The following is a 15725-nucleotide window of genomic DNA, read 5'->3' as shown; positions in this document are numbered from 1 at the left end:
ATCAAGGATGTTGGTGTGTTCTACTTGGAGAAAAAATATGTGCCACCACCCAAGCCTACAATTGTGGAGAAAATAAAAGAGGTAAAGGATCACAATATTATGATGATTGACAATGCATCCTCTTTGAACTATTCTAAATTTGATGAAATCAAAGGTTGTCATACAACATTTGACATGTGGGAAAATTTGAAGAAAGTCTTTTGAGGTGACAAAAATGTGCAAAGAACCAAGGCATAAAATTTAAAAGGTAAGTTTCATTGAATAAAAATGAAAGAAGGTGAGAACATTACCCAATACAATGAAAGGGTCAAATAAAGTATAAGTGCAATCAAAGCTACAAGAGGTAAAATTGATGATGAAACAATAATAAGCAAGGTACTAAGAACTATTCTTTCTATTTATGAAATTAGAGTTTAAGTTATTCAAGAAAATGATATGCAATTCAACACATGATTTAACCCTAGATACTCTTGCGGGAAGATTGACTACTTTTGAGTTTGATAACTTTGATAACTACACTCCTTCACAAATTTCCTGAATCTACATTCAAAGAAAAAATAACATTTGGTAGAAAAGGAGGGAACTCAAAAGTGAAAAAAATTGATAGTGAAGAAGAAAAAGAATTAGATGAAGACCTTGAAGTCATTGAAGATCTTCTAGAAAAAATAATAGCAAAAGGGAAAGAAAAATTCAGAGGTAAAACTCCATTAATTTGTTTCTCATGTGAAGAATTTGGTCATATTACTACAAGATGTCCAAACAAGGAAGATAAAGATGAGAAGAGGTTCAAAAAGTTCAAAGCCAAGAAATACTTCAAAAGCTACAAGGACTACAAAGGAAAAGGTAAGAAATTATGTTACATTACAAAAGATTCTGATAGTGATAATGATGAAGATGAAGTAGTTTATATTGCTATTAAAGATGAATCTGATAATGAGGAAAATTAAAATATGACACTTATCTCTCATGTTAGCAAAAATGATACATGGATCATAGATCATGGTTTTTCTCATCACATGACTGGTAATAAAACTAAATTTGAATGTGGAACACTATGATGGTGGAAGTGTTAGATTTGGAAATAATGAACCATGTTATGTAAAGGGAAAGAGAATCGTAACATTAATTGATGGAATCAAATGTGAGAAATCCTATTGGGTTGAAAGATTAAGACATAATCTACTTAGTGTAGCATAGTTGAACAATGTATGATACAAAGTTGAATTCAAGGATGACAAATCTAAATTATTGGATGAAAAAGAAAAACTAGTTGAAATTGGCAATCAGACAAAAGGAATTTTTTTTTTACCTAGATATCATTGAAAGTTCATGCTTGCTAGCTTAGATAGAACAAAGTTGGATATGACATAAAAGAATGTATCATGTTAACTTTGATAATTTGATCACCATAATCCAGAACAACAAAGTAAGAAGCACACCTTATTTGAAGAAACCTAAGATGGGCACATGCAAATAATGTCAAATTAGTAAAATAAGTAAAATAAGTTTCAAAAGTAAATCCTACAATTTTGAAGAAGTTTTAGAACTACTCCACACAGATCTTTTTTGGCCAATAGGTGTGGACATTTACTATGTAGATACATATTTTATTCTATTTGTTGATGACTATTCTAGAATGATGATTGTAATTTTTTAAAAGACAACTCTAATGCTTTTTAATACTTCAAATGGTATTTTACTAGAGTTGAGAAAGAAACAAGGAAAAATATGAAATTCTTGATATCAAATAGAGAAGGAGAATTAATCTCAAATGATTTCAATGAAAACTATAATGAAAGAGGAATCAAAAGATAGGTATCAACACCTAGAACTCCAAAGAAAAATGGAATAGCAAAAAGATGAAATATATTTGTCATGGAATGTGCAAGAACACTAATGACAAAGAAGAATATTTTGCCAAAATATTGGAGAGAAGCAATCAACACAACAATTGATACATTGAACTGAGTTTAACTAAATAAAGGTACAAACAAAACACCTATGAATTATGGTATAGCTAAAAACCCAATGTTTATTATCTTATAATATTTTGAAGAAAATGCTATATCTTTAAAGATGTAAGGAGAGGAAATCTTGTTGCAAAAAGTAATGAAGGGATATTCCTAGGCTACTCCAATAAAAACAAGACATACAAATTTTTAAATCTTACTACTCACAAAATCATAGAAAGTGCCAATGTAATGATTGATGAGTTTGAAAAAAGATGTGAAGAATAGAGTAGCAAAGAAGCTTAGGGATTAGAGAAAGTTTTTCTATTATGAAGAAGAACCTAAGACTTTACCTCAAAAGGTTGAAGCCAATCAACAATCAAGTGTACCAAATATTTCTTTGGTAGTTCAGCTCGAGTCATAGATAGTTCAACCCATGTTGCAACCTTAGGTAGTACAACTTGACTCATAGGTAGTGTGACCAAACCTAAAACTAGATCAACCAAAGGAGCTCAAGGAAAAGGTTGAAGATCTTAGAGAACCAATTTTAGAATAAAAAAAAATGATCTAAGACTTGCTAAATATATTAGAAGGCATCATGCGCCTAAACAAATAATTGGAGGAGAGACAAAAGGCATACTGACAAGGAACAAACTAAAAGGTACATGTTTACTTAGTGAATTTGAGTCTAGATATGTAAAATATTCTTTAGAAGATGAAAGTTGTATAGAAGCAATGAATGAAGAGATTGAGAAAATAGAAAAGAATAAAACCTAGTCTTTTGTTCCTAGACTCAAGGATAAAAATGTGATTGGTATAAAATGGATATTCAGAAATAAGTTGAATGAGAAAGGAGAAGTGACGAGAAACAAGGAAATACTTGAATACAAAAGTTATGCTCAAGAGGAAGGTATTGATTATGGAAAAACATTTTCCCCTATTGCAAGACTTTAAGGAGTCAAAATACTTCTATCATATGTAGCACAAAAGGGATTCAAAGAACATCAAATGGATGTTAAATCAAATTTCTTAAATGTAGTCCTAGAAGAAGTCTACATTTAACAACTTGAAGGTTTCATTGATCCAAGACAAAGAAACATATTATATAAGTTGCTTAAAGCTAAATATGGATTAAAACAAGCTCCTAGAGCATGGTATGAAAGACTACATGGATATCTAGTAAAAATCGGTTTTGAAAAGATAAATGATAACAACAATTTGTATATTAAGAAAGGACCATAGGACAAGATATTGTTTGTAGAAATATTTTTGGATGATATCATATTTGGTGGAAATGAAATGTTATGCAAATAATTTTCTGAAGTGATGAGGAAAGAATTTGAAATGTCTATGATTGGAGAGATTAAATTCTTTGTGGGTCTACAAGTTCATCAGATGAAGGATGACATATACATCACTTAATCAAAATACATTAGGAAATATTGAAAGTATTCGGAATGGAAGATTATGAACTAGTTGGGATAAGTATCTTTGAGAATGATGTTTCTTGCTGACTATTTAGATGTTTATTTATGTTTTGAAAGGATATTCAAGCTGACTTTCAAGTTATGAGGATAAAAATTAAGAAGTGGAATATGAATTAAGATGGATATGCGAGTGAAGGAAAAAGGTAGTGCACAAAAGTGTTGAAGATAAAGTACAAAGAACATCTGATCAAGAAGGATCTAAAGGTCAAGCCAAAATATAGATCTTAATCTACAAAAAGAGTTACTTCATAAACCAAGTCAAATTGTTGTTTCTTTCTAACCACTATAGCAGTAAAGAAATACCTTACTAGAGTTGATTTAACAGACATTTTTAAAATCCTCTAACAAGGTGACATTTCAAGGTTGAAGTGTTTTAAGACCTCTAACTAGGCCATTCCTAACATGGAGATCTAAATAATCCAATAGGGTCATACTTAACAATTATTATTGAGAAGGAAAAAACTTAAATTCTCTTTATAAGAGGATACAAGGCTTAAAGAAACTATTTTGCATGTGTGAGAAACCAAGGAAGACAAGTAGTCTAGGGTGTTGCTTCATATGGTAACTGAATAAGAGAGTCTATAATTGGCATGCAAAGAAATAATGCTTAAGAGGATGAATGTTTAAAGGGTAAACAAGTTATCAGAGCTGAAGTGAATGAATCCAAGAAAAATGGAGGAGTAAACATAGATCTATAATCTTCAAGTGAGTTGTAATTTTTTATCAAATCAAGTCCTACTATTACTTTCTAATCATTATATCATTTTTAGGACAAATCCTATGGATTAAGGTTGACCTCAAAGTCATTTGTAAATCTTTTAACCAGGTGACATTCTAATAGAATGTTCTAAAGTCCTCTAACAAGGCTTACTCCTAACAAGGTGATTTAAATCCTTTAACCAGGTCACATTTAATAGTGTGTATTAGAACCTTTAATAGGGTTGGCCTTTCATAAGGCATCACTTCAGAAGAGTAAGAGTTTGTAGCATGTTATTAGTGGTTTTTCCCAAATTGGGTTTTCTTGTAAAATCCTTGTGTCATATGGTTGAATGATTCTATTATGTTTCATATTTATATTTCTACAAAGTAATTTTGACCTAGGATAGTAACCTACAAGTTTAAGTTTTAAATGATCTAATGAATGCATTTAGAAGCACCTTTTGAATCCTATGGGGTGACATCCTACATCACTTTGTAGAAATATCTTATAGGATGTTTCATGTTTATATTTCTACAAAGTGAACTTGATGCAGAGCCCTCTATATTTACCTTCAAATAATCCTAGTTCAACTCAAAGGCTTCATAATAGGCTAGAACATCCTCAAGTAACTAAGTACATCTCAAAGAATTCAATAGAGAACCCCTACATTTAGGCGAGTAAGTCAAATATCCCCATCGACATAATCTGATTTCTATATCCGAATAAATTACTCATAAATTTTAAATTTGAGATTTTATTTCAAAACCATTTGGATGAATTCTATACAATTAATATTTCTCAAACTTATCCCAAGATGATTCAAATCAAATAAACAAATTAGAAGTTATAGTCCCTCTATCAAGACCCATATTTTCTATCACAAACCAGAAGTAAAATTAGTAACCCTACATAGGGCATCAAATAACTTTTTAAAGAGAAGTCCAAATAATACCAAACCAATTTCCACTCAATATTATGTGAGTCTAGTTTCCAAAAATATAATCCATCAATTTTTCCAATCCATAAATTATTCTATAATAATATATCTTTGAGTGTAACTCCAATAGATATCTATAAAAATTAGTCTTCACTCATATACAGATAACTTTTACAAATATAAATAAAAAAGACCCAAACTAATTGAAAATGAAACCTAATTCATATATCTTTCCAATTAATATAGATTTAGTTCTTGATTCATCATAATATTCCTGTATCAAACATTTCAATCAGACTGTAGTCGGGCATCCTTAAATCTGAAAATAACAACTTTTTCCAAAACTTGCATAACGTTTTCTAAACTTACTGAAATTAACCCAAACCAAAAGAATGATAAAGAGAATTCTTTACTATATCTATCCATTGATAATTTATAAAGTTTTTAGGATGTTCATGGCCATACAAGCATGGAAATAGAGACTAAAATGCAAGAAACCAATTAGAATAATAGGTTTTCAATATTCAAATTTTCCAAATTGATATCCTCCTCTTTCTACCTTTGAACGACCATTAAAATATTTTTATAGAGGTTTTGGTAGTTCAAAACTTCCCAACCACTTTTCAAACCAACTAATTACATTCTTTTAGCCCTTTACAACATTATGCATTTGTTTTAACAACCTTTTGTGCACTTTATGGATTTTTCTATTACAATTTTATTATAAGCCCAAACTAGATCACACCTATGACTCAAATGACTTTGTATGGATACACATAGTTTTATTCACATATTAAATGACCATTTTGACATTATTGATCATAACAAGACCTTCTCGAACAACTTTGACACCTTATTACAAATGGCTTTTCTAGCCCTTACATTTTGACTCAACTCAAATGAATTCAAATATCTCACATTAGAAATATTAACTTGGTCATTTCTTGTATATTAGGTGCTTCTACACGAACGTGTAAGATATATGATAAGGAGATATATATAGGAGAAAGATATATGATAAGGAGATATATATAGGATTTTTGTTAAGTATTGAAAAGTTTAATTGGGATATTTGGACCTTGGATAAATGATTCACTCCCCTCTCAATTATTCTAAAGTAGTCTAATAATTGGTATTAGAGCATTGGTTACTTGTGAGAGATAGTTTGAAGGTAATATAAGATAAAGATCAAAATTCCTAAAAGAGAAGTACCCAAGCTTAACAAGGAGAACTTTCCTTCATGGAAAAGTTTGATGAGGTTACATCTAGATGGACTTGGAGACTATGCACACACTACCAATTCTGTTGAACATGTTGACCCTATGGGATGACATCCTATATGTTAGCCCTAAGAGAGAAATTTTGAAAATTGGATAATAGTGATATGAAATTATTTTCATTTATGGAAACACATGATGCACATTCTCACAAGAAATCTCAAAAATAAAGATACCTAGTGTTTGGTAATCAAAAAATTGTCTAAGTATAGAATTTGTTTACAATAGTGTATTGTTTTGTTTATAACATGTTGTAAACATCATATTATGACAAAAAAAGCTACATGGAGATAGTATACATGTTGATGATGATGTGTATAACCTCAAAATTTTGTACGGACTGTATGGAATAGAGATAATCATGTTTTTATGAAGCAGGATAATGGAGTTAAAGGAACAAATTGTTTGTTTACAAAACAATTACTTGTCCAATTAGGGACAACATCCTAGATGTTTACTCTAACTTGGAAAAGTGAATTATGGTCTCAACTAACCCAGTAGTATTTTGTGTAAAGGCATGGTATTTATGCAAAGGACTTCTTATGATAAGAAGTGTGCTATCTTAATATTATGTGGAAGCAAAGTGCAAGTGTGAATTGGAAATTGTGACTATATGTGAAAGAAATATATGTGAAGTTATCTAGTGATTCAAAATTAAGTTGAGGATTAGAGATTAGAAAAGGAAGGAAAATAACAATAAATTACTTGATTGAGCAGTGAGCTCTTCTTGTAGTTGAAATTGCATGTTTAGGCAGTGGGCTCTTTTTGCATACATTGTACTACAACTCCTAGCAAGGCTGGAATCTTCTAACAAGAAATCAAAGTCTCCTAATAGGTATTGATTATACTAAATTTTCTTATTGTCAACATCTAACAAGGTCCATCCTCTAATAAGAAACATATTTATTAGTATATTATCTAGTGGGTATCATCCCACCAGGGTTTTCCCTTGGCCAGGGTTTCCCTAGTTAACAAAATATGGTGTTGTGAGTTATCTTTGTGTATTTCTATTGTTACTAGTCAACATTAATTTATTATTTTATTATTCATGGTTTAAAGTAATAATTGGTATCAGAGAACAATTACTTTGAAGAGGCTTAACAACTTAAGTAAGATCCCCATGGATATGGAACCATTGATTAAGATATGAAGGATAGATATGAAGACTCCAAAGTATACATTGGTCAGTTGAAGGAAAAGATTGAACAACTAAAATCCAAGCCCGAATCTACTAAATCTAGTACTAATGATGACTATTCAAAGTTGAAGACAAAGTACAAGATCTTAAAGATTTAATTAAAGAATACAAATCTAAAGACTTTAAGAAATGATCATAGCAAAGTTGAATATGATTTGAAGACTAAAAATATAGATTTGCGAGTGTTGTTGTAAATATGTATTTACTATTTACACTTAAGTTTACTTTGGTTAATGCATTGTTTTATTTTATTCTTTTGTGAGACACTTAGAAGTTTGCACACCTTTTTGAGTTGTCATGTTGACAACATAGAAGTATGCAATTCTATTTTAGCACATGGTGTCTACATCACTAATTTGTGTGTTACACCCTTGTAGGCTTATCCTCTCATCATCACACTTACTTTTGTGCTTAATGGAGGATAACTCATTTCTAGTGAACATGTGCCTAGTTGTATGACTTATCATGTACCTAATTTTGAGGAATTCTAGATGTATCTTAGAGGCCTTTATATATAGGCACTCTTAGTGTACTCTAATAACACATATTGAATGAATATATCATCATTCTAATCATACTCTCTCTTTTTGGTCTACAGTTGTGCTTGTGTTTGAGTTCTTAGTTCCTGTGTGAATTTTTCCCTAAGGAAAATTCTTACATGGTATCAGAGCTTAGAGATTTTCTCATCATATAGCTATTTGAGACCATTGTTTCTTCAACATCTTAGCCTGAATCTAAGGTACTGCAAAAATTGGGAGCGTCTAGAGATAGATTTGACCTCACCATTGCATATGGAACACTGATTCGGTGAAGATCAACTATAAATATTCCTACCCTAGGCCCAAGTCAACTGTGAGGCAATTTTTTTTGCAAATCGGCACCTAGAGGCCTCGATTTGTAGTTCAGGTATGGTCAATTTAAGATTTGCATTTTAATTATTCAGATTTTTTAATTTCTCTATATTTTTTTGATTTGGATATTTCATTTTTTTCTCCTTCCGGTAGCTAGTAGAGAATTTTTTATTTTCCAAAACTAGGCTGTTAGATCCTAGCCCTATGTAGAGGACTATTCCTACTCTATAATTAATTGGTAGATAGTATATTTAATCAGAGGGCTATTATACTATTTTTGGCATCGACCTCTGTTAATCTAGCAAAATTTCTCATCATTCTGGCATAACCACCATCTACCAAAAAAGGGAGCCCCTCAACATGGTAGCCACATAACACCACCAGTAGTAGCTCCTTGTTTTAATGTTGCAACCCTTTCCTTAAAAAGTCCTCAGACTTCAGGATTTGGACCAATGTGGGATTTTGTTTCTCAAAACTTGGTGACGACAATATAAAATTCAGCCCATAGATTTCAAACCTCTGACCTGTTGTCAAACCTTTCTCTACCAAGAATATTTTATCCCCCATAAAGTGAATATTGATGAAAAAAAAATCAAATAACTCCAATCCACTATCAAATATTTTTGGGCTACAAAATAGAAACTCTAGCACATACAATGACCCCAATGGCAGGTATTTTTCTAGCTACAGATAGTAATCTAGCATCACTGCAAAACTCCATCCACCACCTTTTTAAAATCTAGTGTTGTTTAAAAACTCAACTTGTCTTGTTAGTCCACAATAGCTTCCACACCATGCTGTTAGTCTAAAAAATCAAGGACATGCAGGCACAGAATCTGCCATGTAGACTAATCCACTATTTATCACGTGTACACCTGTAGGCAATACATGTCAAGATAAAGACATGCATGCATCCAACTATACCACACACTGTTAGAGATGTACTCTCATGTAGGATTTGACATGTATACTTAATGCCTACATAGTAGACATTTCATCTGCCAACTGTATGCTACCACATCACTAGTCGTATAGTGACACATGTACCTATCCATATGGTCATACATCCCAATCATCTAACACATTAGCCTAGGTGGATTCTTTTCACTGATGTCAGGAGAGCACAAAGCTAAATTTGATGGTCGTCTGACTATCATTCCCAGACAATTTTGAACTACTACAATTGTCGTTTGACCATGAAACTTAAGCTCACAATTTTCCTTCCAGACTCCTCTCTAGCTTGCTTTTGTCTTTGGTAGCCTGACTTTGCAAGCCCATAACTTGGTCATCCAAACTCTGATTTAGGTATAATTTTTTTTGAAATTGGGTAGAATTTCCTTAACTTTTAAGTGGTGGTGTTTTTTTGGTTTTGGTGCAAGGGTTTTTTAGAAATTGCATTTTTTGGTGATTGTAACTACCTAATCTTGTATTTTGCAACTTCAAACACTCTGTATGGCATGTTTGGTCACTTTTCAAGTTCTATTTTTTTCTAAGTGCATTTTTTTAATCTATTTTCCAAATCTATAGTCAGATTCTAGGGTTGTGTGGACAAAATTCTCACTTTTAGAACTAGGGCTTTTTCTGCATTGTAAAGCTTTGAGTACTTTTTAGAATTATTGTACATCTAAGCTACAATGCTTAGTGATAGATTTGGGCCTCAAAAGGCAATTGTAAAAGAAACATTAGAAAGTCCACTTTGTTCATTTTGACAAGTGGCCCATTGTACATGCACTACTTATAAAGTGCCAAAAGCATTTTTTTTGGGGAGTCTTTTGATTGAGTGAAAGGGGGGGTGTATTATGTTCTTGTGTCTCTCTTTTGTGCTCTTTTCATTTCTACATCATGGGCTCATTTAAATGTCCACCTCTAAATTCATGCAATTATTCTACATGGAAAGATATCACTTGGATTAGATTAACGAAAAAGGGTTATAGTCTTTATGTTGATGGTGCAATTGCCAAACCTATTGATGCTAAAGAACTCATTGAATGGAAAAAACAAGACCAATAGGCTTTAGGAATTATTAGCAGTTGTGTACATAGAGATCTCTTCTTTCATATTGCTAGTTTCATGCAATCCAAACAAACTTGGGACAAACTTGAATCATTGTATGGTAAGGTGGATGAAGAAAATGGATTTTAGATTTAGGATGGTCTACTTCTCTTGGATCCAAAGAACTTTGACAAATTTAGGATTACATCAATAAAGCCAATGAGTATAGGGCACTTCTTAAAGATTGTGGAAATATCATTAAGGATGAAAAGTTGATTCATCACATCCTGAAGAGACTACCTTTAGAGTATGCTTCCTTTGTTTTGAGTCTCAATATTCATAGGTTAACCATACGAACTACTTACCAAAAGCTTTCATTTGATGCATTTTTAGAGATGTTGATTGTTGAACAATCTCACTTGATGGATTTAGGACTTCTCAAGTCATCAAAGCCCAAAGCCTTGGTGGCTAGTGATGAGCACCAATCAAGTCAAGGAGGGAAAAGTTTTAGCAACAACAAGAAGCAGTGGAAGTAGAAATCACAATCTAAGACACAATAGTCCTCCTTATAGCAAGTAAATTCTTCTTCCAACAAGAAGGGAAGTAATGAAAAGAAGGACAAAATTTTTTGTGCATATTGCAAAAAGCTAAATCATGATGAGCATCATTACAAGACTAAAAGAATCAATGAGTTAGAAAATCTACTTTGGAAGAACAAGATTCAAGTACCAAGTACTTCCAAGGATTCAACTCCAACCTCTTCAAAGGGTAAAGAGTAAGCACTTATGGAAAATTCAATTTCTTCTTTGAAATGGATACTTGACTAAGGTGCCTCCTACCATATGGGTTCTTCAAAGGGAAGCTTTTCTTTATTGAAGCAGTCAAAGGTACCACACATCTTCATGAGAGATGATACCAAAATGTAAGTTGAAGAGAAAGGACATGTGGAAATGGAAAATGGGGAATTTAAATATGTTCTCTACATTCCAAACCTTAGCTCCAATCTCCTCTCAGTTTACCAAATCACTCACCTCAAAGATGGTCACAAATTTGAGTTCGTTCCAAATTCAGTGATGGTGCGAAGTCTTAGAGATGATTCATTGATTGTAGTGGGGAAAATCAATGATGACAAGAGGCTTTATTCCTTGTCCCATTTTGTGCCCAAGTCTCCTTTTTAAGCCTTCTTGACTCACTCTACTTAACAAACCACTTTTATGGCATGAGCGATTTGGTCAGCTTGCTTTCCACTACCTTCAACAAGTTTTCTCAAAACACATGGTCAAAGGTCTACCTAACATCAAATTTTCTAAGGGAGAGTATTCATCATGTTCAGTGGATATGCATCTCGAGGAGAAGTATGATAAAGGGAAGTCTTCTAGAGCACTAGATGTTTGCTAGTTGGATCACATGGTTTTAGTAGGACCTTTTGTAGTGATATCAGTCAGCTAAGGCTACTAGATCCTTACTTTTGTTGATGACTTTTCACGATTCACTTGGGTCTACTTCCTTCAACACAAGGAAGAGTTGGTTCATAAGCTTTCAAGCCTTTAAGACTCATGTTGAACACAAATCAAGGAAATCCATCAAGGTTCTAAAGGTGAACAATGAGAATAGATATGTAGATAGAAGACTTTAGGAATTTTGTAGATTTGAGGGAATTGATCTTCAAAATCCACCAGCATTTAGTCTGCATAAGATAAATTTTGTAGCACTAAGGATTAGAACTCTCAAAACCATGACAAGTTGCATGATAAAAGCCAAGTCTCTTGATCCAACACTTGAAGTTGAAGCCATTAGTAGTGCTACTCACATATTTAATACATCCCCTCATAATGCCTTATATGGGAAGACTCCTTTTAAAGCATGGTGTAGTAGAAAACCAATTATGAGTCATTTTAGAGTCTTCGATTGTCTAGCATGGGTAAACCTATCTTCTAGGGGATGCAAGGCATAGCACCCAGGCCTTGTACTTTCATCAGATATGAAGACAGTGCCAAAGCTTACATAATTATGGCTTCAAAGACTCATGAGATCTTTGTGGAGAAGGATGTTCACTTTGAGAAAAGTTCACCTAGCTTATCCTCTAATCCTCTCCACACTTCATACATAGTGGAAACTGATAGTGACACCAATGATAGTGCTTGAATAGATTCATACATGTGGGGTTTATTGACAGTTGTAGTGAGAGGTCACATCATCAGTTCAATCCACATGCTTACATTGCTATAGTGAAAGGTCCAACATAGCATGGTACATATTATTTTCTAGCTCTAGCTTCAGTTGATGACTACATGGCAGAAATTGCAAGTTTGTTCGTGGAGTCACACACCACAGATTTGGGGGAAAATCTTGAGGACTCACATCTTCTCATTGATGACAATGATCCTTCTATAATTGTTGCAAGGGCTCACTCTGACCCTCATGTCCATTCTCTACATGATCAATCTTTATAGGTTGGCATGATTGCAGATACTTGTGAACATTAGTCGTCAAAGGTCTCTTTGTCAGTTGAGGAGATAGATGGTTCATTGAAATAGGTTCAATAGACATCTTTTCCAAATCTGCATTCATTCTTTTCAACACAGTTGGAAGGGGAAAAAATTAGCATTAGCATAGGGATACTTGAGCAGGTTTTAGGACCACCATACATATTCAGGATTGTACCTTTTCCTTTGTTTCTTCCTAAGGGGAGGAACTTCATTCAGCATTCCTAGACCAGCTTCTTCCTTGAAGCAACAAACACTAGTCAACATTTTTCATTGGGCGGGGGGACTACCTTGTCTCTCTTCCTCTTCTTTCTTATGGGCAGGACTTTTTCCTCTTATGAGGTTTAGTTCTTCTAATTCTACACTTTTGTATATATTAGATGTATGTCATAATGGGGGGGTCTTTATTACTCTATCCATCCATGCATTCCTATTCATCTCTCTTTTTTAGGGAGGGTTTTTCCCATGAGGTTTTCCCTTTTTCTCCACTTTATGAGAGATTTAATTTCATTATGTATGTGGGTACCTAACATGGCCTAATAGTTGGGACCCATCTTGCATTTCATCCTAGTTTTTGTAAGCTTAAGGGCATTCCCCTAAGTTTCATTTAAGGGGGGGTGTTGGTGTAAATATGTATTTATTATTTACACTTACTTATATTTACTTAGGTTAATGCATTATTTTATTATTTTGCATTATTTTATTATTTTATTTTGTGAGACACTTAGGAGTTTGTGCACCTTTTTAAGTTGTCATGTTGACAACACAAAAGTACGCAACTCTATTTTAGCACATGGTGTCTACAACACTAATTTGCATGTTACACCCTTGTAGGCTTATCCTCTATCATTGCACTTACTTCCATGCTTAATGGAGGATAACCCATATCTGGTGGACATGTGCCTAGTTGTATGACTCATCATGTAGCTAATTCTAAGGCATTCTAGATGTATCTCAGAGGCCTTTATATACAAGCACTCCCAGTGTACTCTAATAACACATATTGAATGAATATATCATCATTCTGATCATACTCTCTCTTTATGGTCTACAGTTGTGCTTTTGTTTGAGTTCTTAATTCCTGCATGAATTTTGCCTTAAGGAAAATTCTTACAGAGAGAAAGCCTAGAAAATAAAATATCTAAGTTTGAATCATTGAAATAAGATCATGAAGAATTCCTTAAGTACAATACCATTGTGAAAGGTGAATTTACACAGTGTAAACAAAAGCTTGAGAAACTTTATTCTAGCAAAGAAAAGCTTGATGATTCAATGTCTATATAGAGACCTTCTTATGATAAGACTAGTCTTCACTATCTAATTAACATCTCTATAAAGAAAATTGAGATTAGATAAAATCTAAAAGAAAAAGACAAATCTGATGACAAAATTGAATCCAAACAATCTTCTAAGAAATATAAAGAAGTTGAGAAAAACAAAGAAGTTTAAATCTTGGATGAACCAAAGCACGTGGAAACTCCTAAGGAAACCAAATATGAGATTAAAGATAAGTGTTTCTTATGTAATGAGATAAGTCATACAAAAAGAGATTGTACTAAAAAGTTATTTAATTATATTAAGGACTTTTATTGTCATAATTTTCATGGTATGGGTAATAATGCAATTGATTGTAGGAAACCTAAGTATGATAATGATAGAAGAGATAGTAGAATGTCTAGATATACTGACCCTCTAGATAGAAGAGGATCTAAAGAAAGAACATCAAGAGAAGGAATATCTTATGAAGATAGAAGATAGATCACGTGTTATAAGTGTAACAACTTAGGACACATTGCTCAAAATTGTCATGCACCTAATAATCAACAGAATCCTAGAAGTAGAACACCTATATGTCAGTTATGGAATAACTTTGGACACATAATGAAGTACTATAGAATGGATAAAAACCTTGGAGATAGAAGAAACAATGGAAGAAACTTTGGGAACTAAAGGAATGATAGAAGCAACCATGAAAGGAAAATATCCCTTTCTCTATATAGAATCTTATCAAAGTCATATTTCCCTTCTATAAGTCTTTTTTCTCAATTCAATAATATTGTTCTACCTAGGATGAAAGGATTTGAATGTTCAAAATGACAGGACCAAAACCTACTTCCTTACCACTTGGCCATACCCCATTATTGTTATATAATAATCCATTAAGATAAATTGATGCAATGTTTCATTTGAATATGAATTGAATTATTATAATTTGATTTTCCATAATTCTAGTGGTTTCAAAGAGATCTTTTTAGCCAATAACCATGTGACTACATATTGCATGCATATGAGCCTACTTAGCTCAGAGGTGAGTGCATCAAAGACAATGAAGAAAAAAGAAAAATTATGATTGAACTTTGAGAGAAAATTAATGAAGTATTTGTGAAAGGAACAAAAATCTCAAAATAAAAGGTAGATGATGATGATGAGATAGGAAGATCAAAGTTAGTTGTTGAGTTTGATTCAATTAAGTTTGATTAAGCTTGTTCATAGGATCAAAATTTGAGAACTTCAGTCAGAGACTAAATTAGAGGTAGCAAAGTTGGGAAATGATGTGTTGTGTTTTTTTTAGATGGTACCTAAGCTCACTTTTGATTTATAGCTCATCTAAAGAAGTTATGATGAAATTCAAAGTTACTGGTATTACAGAAAAGGCTAATTCTATAATAGAAGATGAAAAGTTAGTTTTTGCAAAAAATTTCATGAAGTGAATTCTTGAGGATATTTTTCATGATGGAAGGAGGCTATAGTAAACCTTGGGTGATATTGAAAGATTGGATAGATAATCTTGAGTAGTTAACTAATTGTAGAATGCAAGTAACAACTTTTTCATATTTGTGAAGTACAC

The sequence above is a fragment of the Cupressus sempervirens genome, chromosome 9 (assembly GCF_028749045.1).
Source record: "Cupressus sempervirens isolate cs-2001-9-10 chromosome 9, ASM2874904v1, whole genome shotgun sequence".
Lineage (NCBI taxonomy): Eukaryota > Viridiplantae > Streptophyta > Pinopsida > Cupressales > Cupressaceae > Cupressus > Cupressus sempervirens.
Note: the sequence above shows the minus strand (reverse complement) of the source record.